General features: G+C 38.6%; 2 long non-coding RNA genes across 2 annotated transcripts; one reads left to right on the forward strand and one right to left on the reverse strand.

The window, feature by feature from the left end:
• Nucleotides 1-4,431: 4,431 nt before the first annotated feature.
• Nucleotides 4,432-6,243, forward strand: LOC134624695 (uncharacterized). Its single transcript, XR_010093613.1, has 3 exons — nt 4,432-4,467; nt 4,899-4,957; nt 5,915-6,243. It is a non-coding gene; the product is annotated as an uncharacterized LOC134624695 (long non-coding RNA).
• Nucleotides 6,244-11,147: 4,904 nt separating this feature from the next.
• On the reverse strand, nt 11,148-12,756 carry LOC134624697 (uncharacterized). The gene is made up of 3 exons (XR_010093615.1): nt 12,594-12,756; nt 11,339-11,532; nt 11,148-11,240 (listed from the first exon to the last, which is right to left on the reverse strand). It is a non-coding gene; the product is annotated as an uncharacterized LOC134624697 (long non-coding RNA).
• Between the last annotated feature and the right edge of the window lie 2,388 nt (nt 12,757-15,144).

Genomic DNA, 15,144 nt, shown 5'->3' on the forward strand with positions numbered 1-15,144 from the left:
CTCTTGTTTGCTTTTCAAGAAAATCAAGAAGATCTTTAAATCCTGCTCTGCGATCGCACTTTTCTGTTATATCAACGACTATTAGTCGCCATTTATCACGAAGTCTAAAAGGCAACTTTGAAACAAGAATCCTCATATTGGTTGAATTTTCCAGCTCATCAAGAAACCCGGCTTCATCCATTGTGTTGAAGCAGCTTCTTAGAAAGAATGTGTAAGCTCGTAATGCTGAAGCATCATCAGACTTTAAAACTGACCAGTTAAGAGCCTTGTCTATAAATGCAGATGTTATCTTTGCTCTGTTACCAAAGTTCCACTCAAGCTGCTTTTTTGCCTCAACATAAGCTGTCTGTGGACTCATGTGCATGCAACTTCTCACTAAAATTCTGGGCTGTCCTGTAGTAAACTGTTCTAAATAATAAAGCCTATCCTGCATGTTATCAGTTTTAGTTTCTATTCCTTGCTCAAACGCCTTAAGAAAGGATCTAAAATGCAAAGGATCACCACCAAAAACAGGAATTTCTATAGCTGGAAGCAATGACAACCTCTGTTGTTTTACAAGCATCTGAGTAATCTCATTTTCTTTCTCATAATCTCTGTTAGGGCACTGCTGTGAACATCAACCTGAGAAGAGATTGGCCTTGGGCTTTCCCCTTCCAGTTTAACCTTAGCAGGTGTATGTGTCTGTAGGGGCATTGGCAAAGGTGAATGAACTAAAGGGGCTTTCTTTGTTCTTGGAGCCTTTTGTGCTGTAGCAGCAGGTATGAACTCAGTAGATGTTCCAGAAAGAGCTGTACTCCTGCCTTCTGATTCAACCTCAGCCCTGGAACTAAGGCTCTGCTGATCCTGAGCAGAGGTGAAAATTTGCAGTTTTGCATCTGCTTTAACCAACTTAGTTCTTAGAGCCAATGCTTCTTTTCTTGCTTTTAACTGAACTTCTTCCAGTTCGAGAGCATGTTTTTCTTGCAGTGCGTCCACCTCCGCTTTCAAAGCAGCTCTTTCCACTTTAGCTTCCATCAGCGCCATTGAAGCCGCACGTGAGCTTTTACTCCTTAAACTTAAGGCTGCAGTAACATTACTGGGCGCTTTACTATAGCCCTTGCTGACAGGTTTAGCAACTCGTTCAGAAATCATGTCGCTCGTTTCTTGCGTTACTTGTGAGACACTATCATGCGGCGCAATGTAACTGTCATGAGATGCTACCTTTGATTCAACATTAGAGGCTGCAACTTCATCCTTTTGTGGATCAGGGTCTGCATTTATCCAAGTGTCGATTTCATGCAGAAAGTCTTTAAAACCGATCAACTTAGGTTCATACCAATTGCTGTGATCTGTTTCCTTTTCATCATCGTTCAGCAATCTTTGAACTGAAGTCTGTAAGTCCATAAACTCTCCCAAATAATCACTAAATGTTTTCATGTGTTCATCTATGGAGGCTTTTGATTCTCCAGCATCAATGAGAGCATTAATGTCATTTCGTTTTCTTGTCAGAACGCCAAGCTTCGCTCTGCGTTTTTTAATTAAATTAAAAAGCTCTCTTTTTTGTTCCTTCATTTTAACCAGAAAATTCGTTTCACAACGTCCGAAAGATAATTGTTTAATACAAATGTTTCATGTTGCAGCTCAGCGTCTCGGCTCATCCAAACAAAGTTTCGCATTTACTCACGAACTTTGCGTCATTTTTTCAGTCCATTCTGCGAAGATCCAATCTTCCAAGTTCAATCTTGCAAGTTTTCCCAGCTTCCAAGTTGACATCCAAGCCAACACGTTCTCACTCCCAACTGGGAGGCTCCCTCTGCTTCACTTATCGACGCGCAGGGTACCCCCCTGGCGTCGAGAATTGACGTGCAGGGTCCTCCTATTGAATACTATACTGATCCCTAATCGTTGTTTATTGACGACAAGAGATTTCCGCGGAAGAGCCTGTTGTTCGTATATTTATACATTTACGAAATCACATTGTAGTGACGTGTACTGAACACAATATATTATATAATGTAAACAACTACCTGAGAAACAGCAGATACAGCAGATAAATTTATTATAGGCCATTACTTTTGGATCGTTTATTGCATTTATGGAGGGAGAGGTGTATGCTGGGTAATGGCACAGCTAGCGACCGGGTGACTTTATTCATCCACTTCGGATGTTATCAGTCCATACAATGGGCGTTATTAGCAGAAATCAGTCCCATAGATATGGGCCATCCACCTGCTAGATTGTTCAGAAGGTTGTTATCATTCATCTAAATGGAGGATCAGTGACAGGAGCGTGGGAAGACTCCAGAATCCACTCTGGCTGGAATCCGGTGGATGCAGCAGTGTTTACAGGTAAGACCATTTAAACGGACAGCATTTATAGAATGACTATTAAAAGTCAGCGAGTGTCAATAATGTTAATGTGGTTATGTTAGTAATACACCGAGTGCTAATATAACAGCTTTAAGATGCATTTGTAGATATTATTACGTGTTTTACCGTCTGTATGGTGCTAGCTTAAAGTTACGGTGTAAACGTTAGCTTATATTGTAGTAAAGCTGTTACTGTTTAAACGATGTTAGGACAGAAATATTAGCTTCTGTCATGACTGATGAAGTTACTAGTTAATAAAGTTTCCAGTAAAGTGATTAATCGCAGCCACAGATTGACAGTAAATATCCAGATTAGCTTCAATGCATCTGTTATAAATATGTGCAAGTTTCAGTGCTTCGTTTAAACTGTATGATACTTATACTGACCCAGGGTCAGTGTAAAATACAATCCTAGCTGTGTGAACAAAGCCTGGCTCCTTTAATCCTGCGTGACAAACCTCAGGATGCAGGTTCTTATTACTCTTTCCTGCTGGCACCTGTCACACCTGAGAGTCAGCTAGAAACTTACAGTGACGTGGACATCATGCAAAGACTGACAGACTCTGTAATACTGCAAATGGTCAGTGACTCAGGTTAACACTAAACTTTAAACAGTACCTCTGTGTCTCTGTGTGTGCTGAACATCTAGGATTGAGTCAGGCTGCATTGACTGTGGGACTTTTCTGTGTTAAAAGCAGGTTGAAGACGGCTCAGAAACATTTGAAGATTAAAATTTAGCATTATGGCTGCTGGTGGTTTGTAAAGCCTCTACTCAGCTGTATTTTTGTTACTAATTTATGTTTGTTGTTGTTTAACACAGATTTCAGAAGAGCAAAGATGAGCACTGTTGCTTAATCCTTAATAGTTTAACTGGATTGGAAATCAAAAAAATCCAGATTCTTCTTCCACAGAAGTTTCATTTGTCAGTGTGGGACTGCTGAGTCACCCGAAGAACTCATTTCATTCTCCACGATGTTCATTTACAGAAATGTTTCACAGGAGCTGATTCCTCCCAAAGGATGAACTAGTGTGTTTCCATAGATGACCTCTGTATGAATGTACTTCTTAAATGAAGGCAAGTGTTTGTCCTGTTTTGTTCCTCAGGTACAGTACGTGATATTAAGGGCAGGCGGTCATCACTGGGGGAAGACAAGAAGCAGACGTACTTCCAAGAGGGAGCTGCAGTGAGGACACAGCCTGGTCATTGAGGTCAGAGGTCAGAATCTGAAACAGCTCAGGTTTATAATTTTTGGGGTTATAAAAAAAATTGAAATGTATTTATAGAGAAACCTTTAAATAATATTTCAAATAATAGTCATAATTATGATTATTATTAGAAATATCAAACATTTAAGTAGATTTTCTGTTACACGTATTGTCTTTGCCCTGCAATAACTGGCAGCCTGTCTTTGTCCTGTATCAGCTGGGATAGGCTTCATCCTCTCGCGACCTTGAATTGGATACATGAATTGTATTGAATTGTATTCCAATTATGTAATCTGATCATTTACAAACTCAAGGTATCCAATCAAAATGTAAGTAATAATGATAAAAATGGGAAAGCAGAAATAAGTGTGACATGAATGTAAATGTGTGAGCTGACATAGAGGACAGCTACATGTAGTCTGAAAAACCTTTGTTGTCAAGTTTGCAGGTCCATCAGCACGAGACATTCTTACATAGAAGAGTCTGTTAAAGTCTCTAACTCAGTGAAGCATTATTGGTCTCGTCTGTTTGGATAAATATAGTAAGCTGATGTTTGTCCATTTATTGACACATTTTCTTAAGTGCTTATCCAGTTCAGGATCACAGTGGAGCTGCAGCTGGATATGTTCAGTAAAGAAACCTTACAAAAGTTAACAATAAACCTGCATCTCTGTACGTTGTTGTCCACAGGATGAGAAAATCAAAGTGGAAGACTGTGGAACATGTTAATAAATGTTTGTTTTTATCCCTGTGTCTTTCACAGGAGGCGCTGAAAGGTTTCCCTAATAGTTCCTGGTGAATCAAAGCAGAACCATAAAGGTTGCTGGACTGCATGATGGCCTTACCCCTGAGCAGTCATCCTGTTAAAGGAGGAACCAGCTGTTTTCAAAGTAGCTGAGCAGATTTCATCTCAAGTAAGCGATTAACTGTTTGTTCATTTGTTCTGCCACTTAAAGAGCATTTAAGGACGTCTTTTGAGTGTCTAGTTGAATTAATTCTACTGGCTCTCATGGTCATTTGTGATTATGGACATATTTTTCATGTTTTCAACCATTTAGTAAATTATATCTATTTAGTAATATCTGTCAGCTATAAGATGTAATATAAATATAAAAATATCTAAATATCTCCTGCCCGTTATATTTTAATGATGTAAGACCAGACGTCTGTTATCGTGTTACATAAGCATTCCTCACATATCAATGAGATGCTGTACAGTACAATCCTACAGACACAGCAGAGGGATAACGACGGCTATTTAACATCGTTGCACAACACATTCGAGTTGCGTGATGCAGACAAAGTGACTAAATCATCTTTTTGTGGTCTATTGTCTTCAAACCAGCAGACAAAGCCGATGGCAGAAGATGTTTGGAGAAGAACTTCAGGCCGTGTACTGACAAGGTATTTTTTTCTTGTTATCAAAAGACATTTAGAGTGATGGCTTCTACAACTGTGCTGAAGTAAAGCTTACAGTCTAAGAAGTCACAGTGTTGATGTTCAACACAAAGAGAAAAGCTCACTTGTTTGAATTAATTTACAATCATAGTTTTTATAAATTCTGACTGTAAACAGCTTTTACAGCTTTGATATTGTTTGACACTCGATATCAGGTGATGGTATTTAATTTAAAGGTTTCTATGTCCCAATGAGCCATTTACACTGACCAGTGTCAGTTTGACTGTAACACATTCATTATTTAGATCCAACATTTCTAAGAGAAATAACTGAATGTAAAAATGGCAGCCCTCAGGCCAGGTTTAATTGATAGAGATATATGCATGCATTATGAAATTTATGTATCCCAGATCATTTTTATTCATCTAGTCCTGGCAGACCCACCCCTTCCTCCCAAGTTAACTGCAACCCAAAAGAACTAGTGGGGCTATTTACACACTCACAACCAGTGTGGAGTAAAAAGAGCCACCAAAAACCTGTCAGCCTGCACAGCTACAGATGTGCTAAAAGCTAAAAGAGTTAGAAGCTCTGCTTATGGAGAAACTTTCTAAGTCTAACAGAGGACAGGTACTCCTGCCCAAATAACATGATATAACCCCACATACAGCCCAGCCATAAAGTGAACCAAGTCATTTGGTTAAAGACAGCATGGGACCAAATGCATGTAACCAGCCTGCTCCAACCTAACATTTCTTCCTCCTGAATTAAATGAATGAATGGATGAAAGTTAAATGACTACAAACCTAAAGCCACTAGTTCCCACACTGGAGTTCCCCGACACTGTGTTAACTGTACTGAGCTTGTATCAACAGTTGTAACAGGCTAAGCTACGTGAGACACTGCATTGAGCGATTGTTTCTATCTTAATGGTTTCAACTCATATGTTCTTTTTCCTTTCTGTAGATCAAAGCAGCTCGTGCTCTTTCTGCTTCCATTTTGATGGCAAGAAGAAGAAAAAGAAGAAGAAGAAGAAGACTTCAGCGAAGTGGCGTTCATGGTCTCAGTGGACAGTCATGGTCACATACTGCATGTGGTTTTAAAAGCAACATGTCTGTTCACCACAACAATCGAGATGTGTAATATCAGTGCAGCTACGGTTTGTTCTTGAACATCAGTTCTGTTTTCTACTTTGACCACTTAGACCAAAAAAGTGTTGTTTTCAGATTCTTTCTTTTAAATCTGTAAAGCACCTGCTCATTTTTTATTACAATTAGTTTCACATAAATAGTAGTGTTTCCTTTATGGTCTTTTAATGCTTACACTACACTGTACACATCTGCATTAGAGACATTTCTGTTACCTATTTATGAGACTGGGCTGCTTGACTACAATTTGGAAATGGATGCAAAATCACACGGATCGTGCTATTGTTTGTTATTTAATATGATTCAATTCAATTCAATTCAATAAAACTTTATTGATCCTGAAGGTTGACCCCGAGGAAAATTTGGGTTAAGGCCAACACAGGACGTGTCTGACTAAGCAAAGATTAATCTGATCCCATTTCTACCTGTCTCTACTGTTTCAATTGTAATTGTCAGGATATATATTTATTCCAGCTCTCACAGAGGAAAGGAATGACTCAGACTTGTCAAATGTTCTTTGACTTGATAAACAATTTGAAGTTCACAATTTTCTTACAAATAAAACTATAATGACAAACATGAACAGCTGTGCTTATTTCTGAGACATGATTTTTTTGAATGTGTTCACATTTAGACAGTGTACATTTTTATGCTGAAACTGTAATGGTGAACCTGAGGTGATGGTCAACACAAGACAAATATATATAAATATAAAACAATACTGAAGTAATGTCTTTACCCTCTGCAGCGTGTGGACGTTGTGCACACAATCGCCTTATTCACTGTAGTAAACATGCACCGCTAGCTCACGTGACTGACTGTCTCTATGGTTACATCGTATATTATTAGCTATGCAAACAGCTTCCAAAGATACCGCCATAGCTCTCTGCAGCTGTAACACTTTCATGCTTTACAAATCATTTCACGTTTTTGATAGTAATGAAGAAAGAATATGTTTTTAAAGTCATGCTAGGCTGTTGCTATGGTGGTTGCTGTGGACTAGGCTGGGCCGCGCGTCCGATTCCTGATATTAGCTGTCCGCCGTAGGAAGGCTGCGTTCCGTTTAGAAGTAGCGACAGTCTGCCGTAACTCGAACTCAAACCCCGCTTTGTTCTGTAATTAAAGGCATTTTATAGCCGTTCATGACCCGCACAAACACATAAAGCACTTTGCCTCACCATGAGAACGCAACTTTACTAAAACCTTTAAAGTATCTGATATAGGATAGAAAAATGAAGCAACCAGAGATTTAATGATGAAGACTCTGGGTTCTGTAGTTCACGTTTTACAGTCCTGAATGACTCACTGCACATCCAAATAATTTATTGAAGAGGAGTTTAGAATGCACTTTACATTTAGACTGTTGCTGTTTAATTTTTTACATTGTTACTGTGTTATGTCATGAATAAGGTTCACCTGCTGGGGGTTTGATGGATCAGCTGGACAATACAGTCAAAGACAGACTTCATCCATCATATGCAAGAATCCTAGTTGGATTTTTTTTTCAGTCATATTTTAGAACCAAATATTGAAAACAACTCTGACAGACTGGATACCTGGTCAGGGTGTACATTACCTTTCACTCAAGCATCCCAGGACAGAGCCCTGCCCCACAATGAGCCTGGGTGGATACGTGGTTATAATATAAAATGACTGATACTGAATATGAATATTTCCTGAAAATCAAATTATAATATGAATTCCTAGGTGTTTGTTATATCCAGCAAGAGTAATATGTCAGACATATGTCTGAATTGCTAACCCTAACCCTAGCTCAACAGACCACAATGCACTGGACTGTCACTATTATTACATGCTGTGAACATAAGTAGCTTTGATCACAGTTTATGTTGTAAAAGAGAAGGAATATTGAAAAAAAGATCAACATTGTGATATCATTTCTTCCAAACTGACCAGAAACATGCTTGTCATACTCTCACAGCACAGGATCAGACTCACTGTGCATGACGGCTCAGGCCAATAATGTTTGTTAGATTGTCAGTTGTTTAGTATACTTCTGTACAGTTAGGGTCACCATCTCTATTTCAGTATAATTAATATGCAGAAAACACTAAAAGTTGATTGTCTTCCAATATTCTAGCATAATTAAAAAACTTTGACTTTGTTAGTACATATTGTTACAGTCCTAATGCCAATATGATTCTTCATAACTCCTGCTTTGAAATACTGAGCTTTAAAATTGACCTGATGAAAGATAATTTACAGTGGCAGTCTGTCAGGATAATTCTGACTATAAGATCACTGTATTAATCTGAATCCTTTTGAAATGTGCTGTGAATGAATGCTGATGCAACTCACTGTGGGAAAGCTGTTAATAAAATGAATCTGTGACACATGCAACACATTCACAGAGGAAGAGGACACAAAGGGAGGAGACGCAGAGGCTGTGTTAAAGTCAGAAATCCAAATCTTTAGTCAAAAACAGGCGGCGGTTATAAACAGGAAGACAAGCAGTCCATTAAACAGTCTGAATTCTCTGTATGTTTGACCCTGTAAACAGCAGTAAAAAATAACTGGACACTGAAAAACTTAAAGCAATGTGTGATGCAATAAATGAAGCAGCCCAGTATATTCACTGAATTACAAAATTACAAAAGAGAAAAACGATGATTTCTAAGGTTTGTTTTCTAAATGCAGGTAGACTGTGGCTGGTAAAGATGGAAACATACAGAATGTAAACTGTGTGAGTTTGGTGAACTTTGTTAGTAACAAATGAGGTAAAAAAAAAAACAACCCAAAACAGACAAAACACAGAAAGAGGCTCTCAGTATTCATTAATAATTAGAAAGCATCTAAACATTCTGGTCGTGGATTTGTACAGTCTTAGTTCCGATTATAATCATCATGATCAATGGCGAGGTCCTGAGGTGGGCGGGGCTGTCTCTGGTGATGTCACCATGAAGGAACAGCATCTGGCACGTGTTGGTGAAACAGCCCAGTACACTGGTTTAGTTTCCTCTCCAGCTGTTGGACATTTGACACTTCAACATTAAGGGGAAGAAGAAGAAACAGTGTTAGGTCAGGTGACCACATGGTTTCTAAAAAAACTGACAGGAAGTAACCAGGCTGTTAGAAATGGATATAATGTGTTTATAGTTACTGTAGTTAGGTAACTCTACTTACCAAAAGCAAAGCTGCTGAATGTTGCAGGAACATGCTCATGTGTGGTGATCATTCAGTGCAGCTCCGGCAGGTTACACAGTCCAAGACTGATATCCTGCCCATCTGAGAGTTTGAAAACACACATGCAAAGATTTATTTTGTATTACAGTCAAAGTTGAATGTTCGTTTTTGTCCTTTAAAAATGTTTGTGTATTTGAAAGCACTAACATTTAGGGATGACTCGGATCGTCTCCTTTAAAGGGGAGACAAGTGTGTCCACTGATCCACGTCACTTTACCTGGATGATGACTCCTCTCTCCCTCACCCAGAAACACTCCTAAAATAACCAAGCAAATAAATAATACTGAACATTACAAAAACATCAAAAACATCTCCCTTTGATTCCATTCCTCCATTCCTGCTAAACATCAGGCAACAAATGTCCCAGTAAATCACAGTAAAATATTTAAAATATATAAGCACATATTTTCTCTGCTTTAACCTCTGCAGAGCCTCTGTCAAGAAAAACATATCTGTAAGCATAAAACAAATATACATTTCATAACACGTCACTGGACAAACCTCGGTCAGTTGATTTCCTCTGTGCAGTGCAGACAAGCATCAGTCAGCAAGTCAAGGTGGTGAGATGGACTCGTGCCCTTGGTGACTCTGCTAGTTCTTCAGAGGAAACACCACCGTCTCTCCACACCGTCACCATCTGTGAGAACAAACTGCCGCTCTGCTCTGTCAGCATGTAGGAAATCAGATATCACACACACAAGGGTGAAGAAACATTAGAGCTCAACTTTGGATACTTTAGATTTAAACAGATCAAACTTGCTCTTAGTTTCAGCAATCAGACAAACAATGATACCAAACTGATTCTGTATGAATACAATATGGTATTTTCAATACAGGTGTCAAATTAATGTATTAAAACTAATACAGATATATTTTTGATAAATTAGTTTGCTAAATTAGAATATATATATATATATATATATATATATATATATATATACACATACACATACACACACACACACACATATATATACACACACACATATATATATATATATATATATATATATATAATTATTATTATTTTTTTATTTAACAATTGCAACTGAAAGAAATTAAATATTGCACAAAAATATATTGTCACATTCTGCATTCTCTAATACAAATTTCACAAAGTAAATTTTTGATTAACAGAAAAAATATGAATTACAAAAAATAATTGTATATTATTAAAATATTATGAAACCGTGACCAAAGTCAGAATCATCATTATAGTACTGTGGACTTACTGCTTGGCTCACAGTGATAAACTTCAGGGGAGATCATGATGACAGAAAACTGTAAACAACACTCTGAAGTCTGAAGCTTCTTTTCTTGTTTCTGTGACCTCAGCACGCTGACAGAGTTGAAGTTGCTAAAGATTTTAAAAAGTGATAATTATAGGGAAGAAACTTCTCTTTTTCATCCGTTTAATCAAACATTTGATGCCTCAGCTGTCTCAGTCCTATGGCATTCTGCAACTACAACTAACCTGAGGAGGCTTGGATTTGGCTGCAGGTACATCCTTCTCAGCAGCACACATGTGGGTACCATTTAATCACACTTCGTCCTGAGCTTTGCTTCATCACAAGACTAAAGGTGGCATCCTGTGTCACGGTCTTATCATCATCCAATTGGAGAAGAAACATTTACGATCATCCTGGTTTTGTTTTCTGATCCTGCAAAAAGACTGAGGACAACAAAGCCCAGAGAACAAGAGATACACAACATCCAACATTCAGACTCAACAGCCTCCATAAATGAAGAGCACCAGGTTGGTCCAGTTATACTAGATATAAGCATAATTCACATTACTGGGTATGAATAATAATGAGGAGGCAAACTTTGAAGATGCAGAGCATGAGGTCCCATCATCAGACTGTAAACAAACATCCACCAGGCTTCTTTGTTGGCAGAGGTGATGATTCTCCCATCAGGGATCAGTAGCGTGTATTAACCTGTGGTATAAGCAGCAGTCACTGAAATATTACTGTTTCAGATAAGAAATCTAGCACATAAAAGTCAAGATGGGAGGGATCTCTACAAACTGACTTACCTCTGCAAGTGTGAGGCTGTTCCTCCAGCTTCAACAAAAATCTGACTCTCCAGTCACAGACAAACAAAAAACTCCAGCTGGGAGATAGAAAACGCTGCCTGGGTCTTGCTGGATGTTGCTGGTCAGAGTCTCACATTAGCAGAGTGCTGCTTGGTCCCACTGACCCATGTGGACAGCGACTGTGGCGAACTGTTCTGGAAAATGGAAAAGAGAATTAAAATGACAAAAAGCCAAACAGGATTTCCACAAAGACTCTCTTAGAATCAGCAATCAAAAAATCATTGGTTCATATTACAACTAAACATGAACAGGCTCCTTAAATGTAAGCAGTTAAGATCTGATTTGATTTACATCCTCCACACAGCACATGTGTCCAGGCTGTCAGGTAAACATAGAATTAATCTCAGGTAACATGACTCACAGTAGAGATTCAGTAAGAAAGATTGCCAGCTCCAATATTATTACCACACCAACAGCTCAGATTTCTAGAAGTATTTAAACAAATGTCAGTCTATCCATTCATTTTCTTCTGAATATTCAATTCAGGTTCACAGTGGGAGGGTGGGGGGTATCGTGGAAGTTTGTAAATAAAGTCTGCAACACAGAAAGAGCTGTGATCAAGCTATTTATTACTGCGCGCAGGAGAGCCAACACACATCAAACATCACAGTTCACAGTCATGTCAGCTCTGCCACAGAAGTCGTGCTCCTACATCTTTATGCATTCCAAGGAAGAGGGAGGAAGTTACAAACTGATCATACCACACTTCACGTGTCTCGCTATGAAACCTAACGGATCAATGGTTAAGTTGTTTTGTGCCCTTGGCCTTATCAGCACCTGTAAAGGGAGTTGTTTTCTCAAACTGCTGATGCTGAAGTAAGTTCATCTAGTTTTAGAAACTTTCACTGAACAGTCTATAACAGTATCACAACTAAGCATATGCATAAGCACTTAAATACTTTAAATGAGAATAATAGAAAATTTCTATTACAGGAGCCAGAGCCTGTCCCAGTAGTCACAGGTAGAGCACACCTGGACAGGTACCAGTCTGTCAGAGGACTAACAGAGAGACAGACATCAGAGTAACAAGTCTATTTAAAATTAATGTAAGCTTGCTACAGCTGTATGTATGAACATGTGTTTCTGTGCTCTCAGTCCACCTCTCAGGAACCTGCAGTTCATTTTTAGTCTACTTTAAACAGACCTCACAAAAGGCTGATGTGGCTGGATCAGTAGTCTGATTTAAGTACGATACCTTTGGCCAGGGATTCATCTGGTACATCGCTTCACTGCAGTCTTACATATTATCCCCACACCTGAATAAAAAATATTGATATTTACAAATAACAGATTCAGCTGATGCAGCCTGACTCAATCTGATTCCAGATGTTCAGCACACACAGAGACACAGAGGTACTGTTTAAAGTTTAGTGTTAACCTGAGTCACTGATCATTTACAGTATTACAGTCTGGCAGTCTTTGCATGATGTCCACGTCACTGTAAGTTTCTAGCTGACTCTCAGGTGTGACAGGTGTGCCAGCAGGAAAGAGTCATAATAACCTGCATCCTGAGGTTTGTCATGCAGGATTAAAAGAGCCAGGCTTTGTTCACACAGCTAGGATTGTATTTTACACTGACCCTGGGTCAGTATAAGTATCATACAGTTTAAACGAAGCACTGAAACTTGCACATATTTATAACAGATGCATTGAAGCTAATCTGGATATTTACTGTCAATCTGTGGCTGCGATTAATCACTTTACTGGAAACTTTATTAACTAGTAACTTCATCAGTCATGACAGAAGCTAATATTTCTGTCCCAACATCGTTTAAACAGTAACAGCTTTACTACAATATAAGCTAACGTTTACACCGTAACTTTAAGCTAGCACCATAAAGACGGTAAAACACGTAATAATATCTACAAATGCATCTTAAAGCTGTTATATTAGCACTCGGTGTATTACTAACATAACCACATTAACATTATTGACACTCGCTGACTTTTAATAGTCATTCTATAAATGCTGTCCGTTTAAATGGTCTTACCTGTAAACACTGCTGTATCCACCGGATTCCAGCCAGAGTGGATTCTGGAGTCTTCCCACGCTCCTGTTAGTGATCCTCCATCTGGATGGATGATAACAACCTTCTGAACAATCTAGCAGGTGGATGGCCCACATCTATGGGACTGATTTCTGCTAATAACGCCCATTGTATGGACTGATAACATCCGAAGCGGGTGAATAAAGTCACCCGGTCGCTAGCTGTGCCATTACCCAGCATACACCTCTCCCTCCATAAATGCAATAAACGATCCAAAAGTAATGGCCTATAATAAATTTATCTGCTGTATCTGCTGTTTCTCAGGTAGTTGTTTACATTATATAATATATTGTGTTCAGTACACGTCACTACAATGTGATTTCGTAAATGTATAAATATACGAACAACAGGCTCTTCCGCGGAAATCTCATGTCGTCAATAAACAACGATTAGGGAGCAGCATAGTATTCAATAGGAGGACCCTGCACGTCAATTCTCGACGCCAGGGGGGTACCCTGCGCGTCGATAAGTGAAGCAGAGGGAGCCTGACCATGCGTCACACATTTGACGAGTTGGGAGTGAGAACGTGTTGTCCAAGCAAGTCAAAATGATTTTTTGACTTAAATGTCACGGCCTTTTATGTTGCAAACACCAAAAAAGCCCAAGAAAAGGCCGTGGGTGGCAACGGGAGGTTTGTTTTAGAACGCACTTCTGATTCCATTGTTTAAAAATCATATGCCGTTTATTTCGTGGAAAATCATAAACAAAAATCAGCCAAATAACTTCTTGAAACTTAAAATTAAACGAAAGTTAACTTAATTTGCTTTAACAACCTCAAAAGTGGTCAAAAAATCATTTTCTAACCCTCCCGTCCTCCCATCTGACATTTGGCAAACATTTGGCAAACAAAAACCCTCTTTACCACACCCATACAGGGTGCTCTTAATCCCTTGATTAATGGAAGGGTACATAAGCTAATAAACCAATGACTTTCCAAAACCTTTTCCAACAATTAATTACAAATTTACATAACAAAACTATATTCTATCAGTATATATCCTATTCAGTATATTCTTACAACTTTAAAGAAAAAACTAAAATCAATACAAATTGTATTTTATAAACAATCAACAAAAATGGCCACAACAGACTGTGACAGAGGCAGTAGGCAATGGAAATTTTACAGTATAGAGGAACTGCAGACCAACAATCATAGGTACGCCTTTCACAAATTAGTGGAAGTGATGTTGATTTGACAGGCGGAGGAATTCAGGTGGTATGTTATCTTATGTAATTCTTTAATTGTGATCTCTTAAAATAAATTTAATAAAACATAGACAGCTCAGGGTTCGGTACAGGTGAAGAAATTTGTATGTCTTTTTGTCTTTTTTGTATTTCTCCAAAAGTTGATTCTGTTCATCTGGACGTAGCGTTTTGTGGGAGAAACGTTTTGTCACTCATCCAAGTGAGTTCTTCAGTCTCAGCTGACTGCAGGTTTCCCCAATCTTATAAACAGTATATTTGCATAATGAGTGAAACCAGCCCACTGAAGGAACAATGGGCTGGGAGGTCACCTTCATCATAATTATGCAAGTTCTCATGACCATTAATCAACAACCACTGATCAAAGACCACTGATCAATGGCCATGAGTACCATTCACAGAGAGTTGGCTGCAATCACAGCATTGTAAGATGAAAGAGAAGAGATGTAAGAGAAAACAAGTTATGGGAGTTCAGCAGTTCACAGTTGTTTTGAA

Source organism: Pelmatolapia mariae, linkage group LG3_W (assembly GCF_036321145.2).
Source record: "Pelmatolapia mariae isolate MD_Pm_ZW linkage group LG3_W, Pm_UMD_F_2, whole genome shotgun sequence".
Lineage (NCBI taxonomy): Eukaryota > Metazoa > Chordata > Actinopteri > Cichliformes > Cichlidae > Pelmatolapia > Pelmatolapia mariae.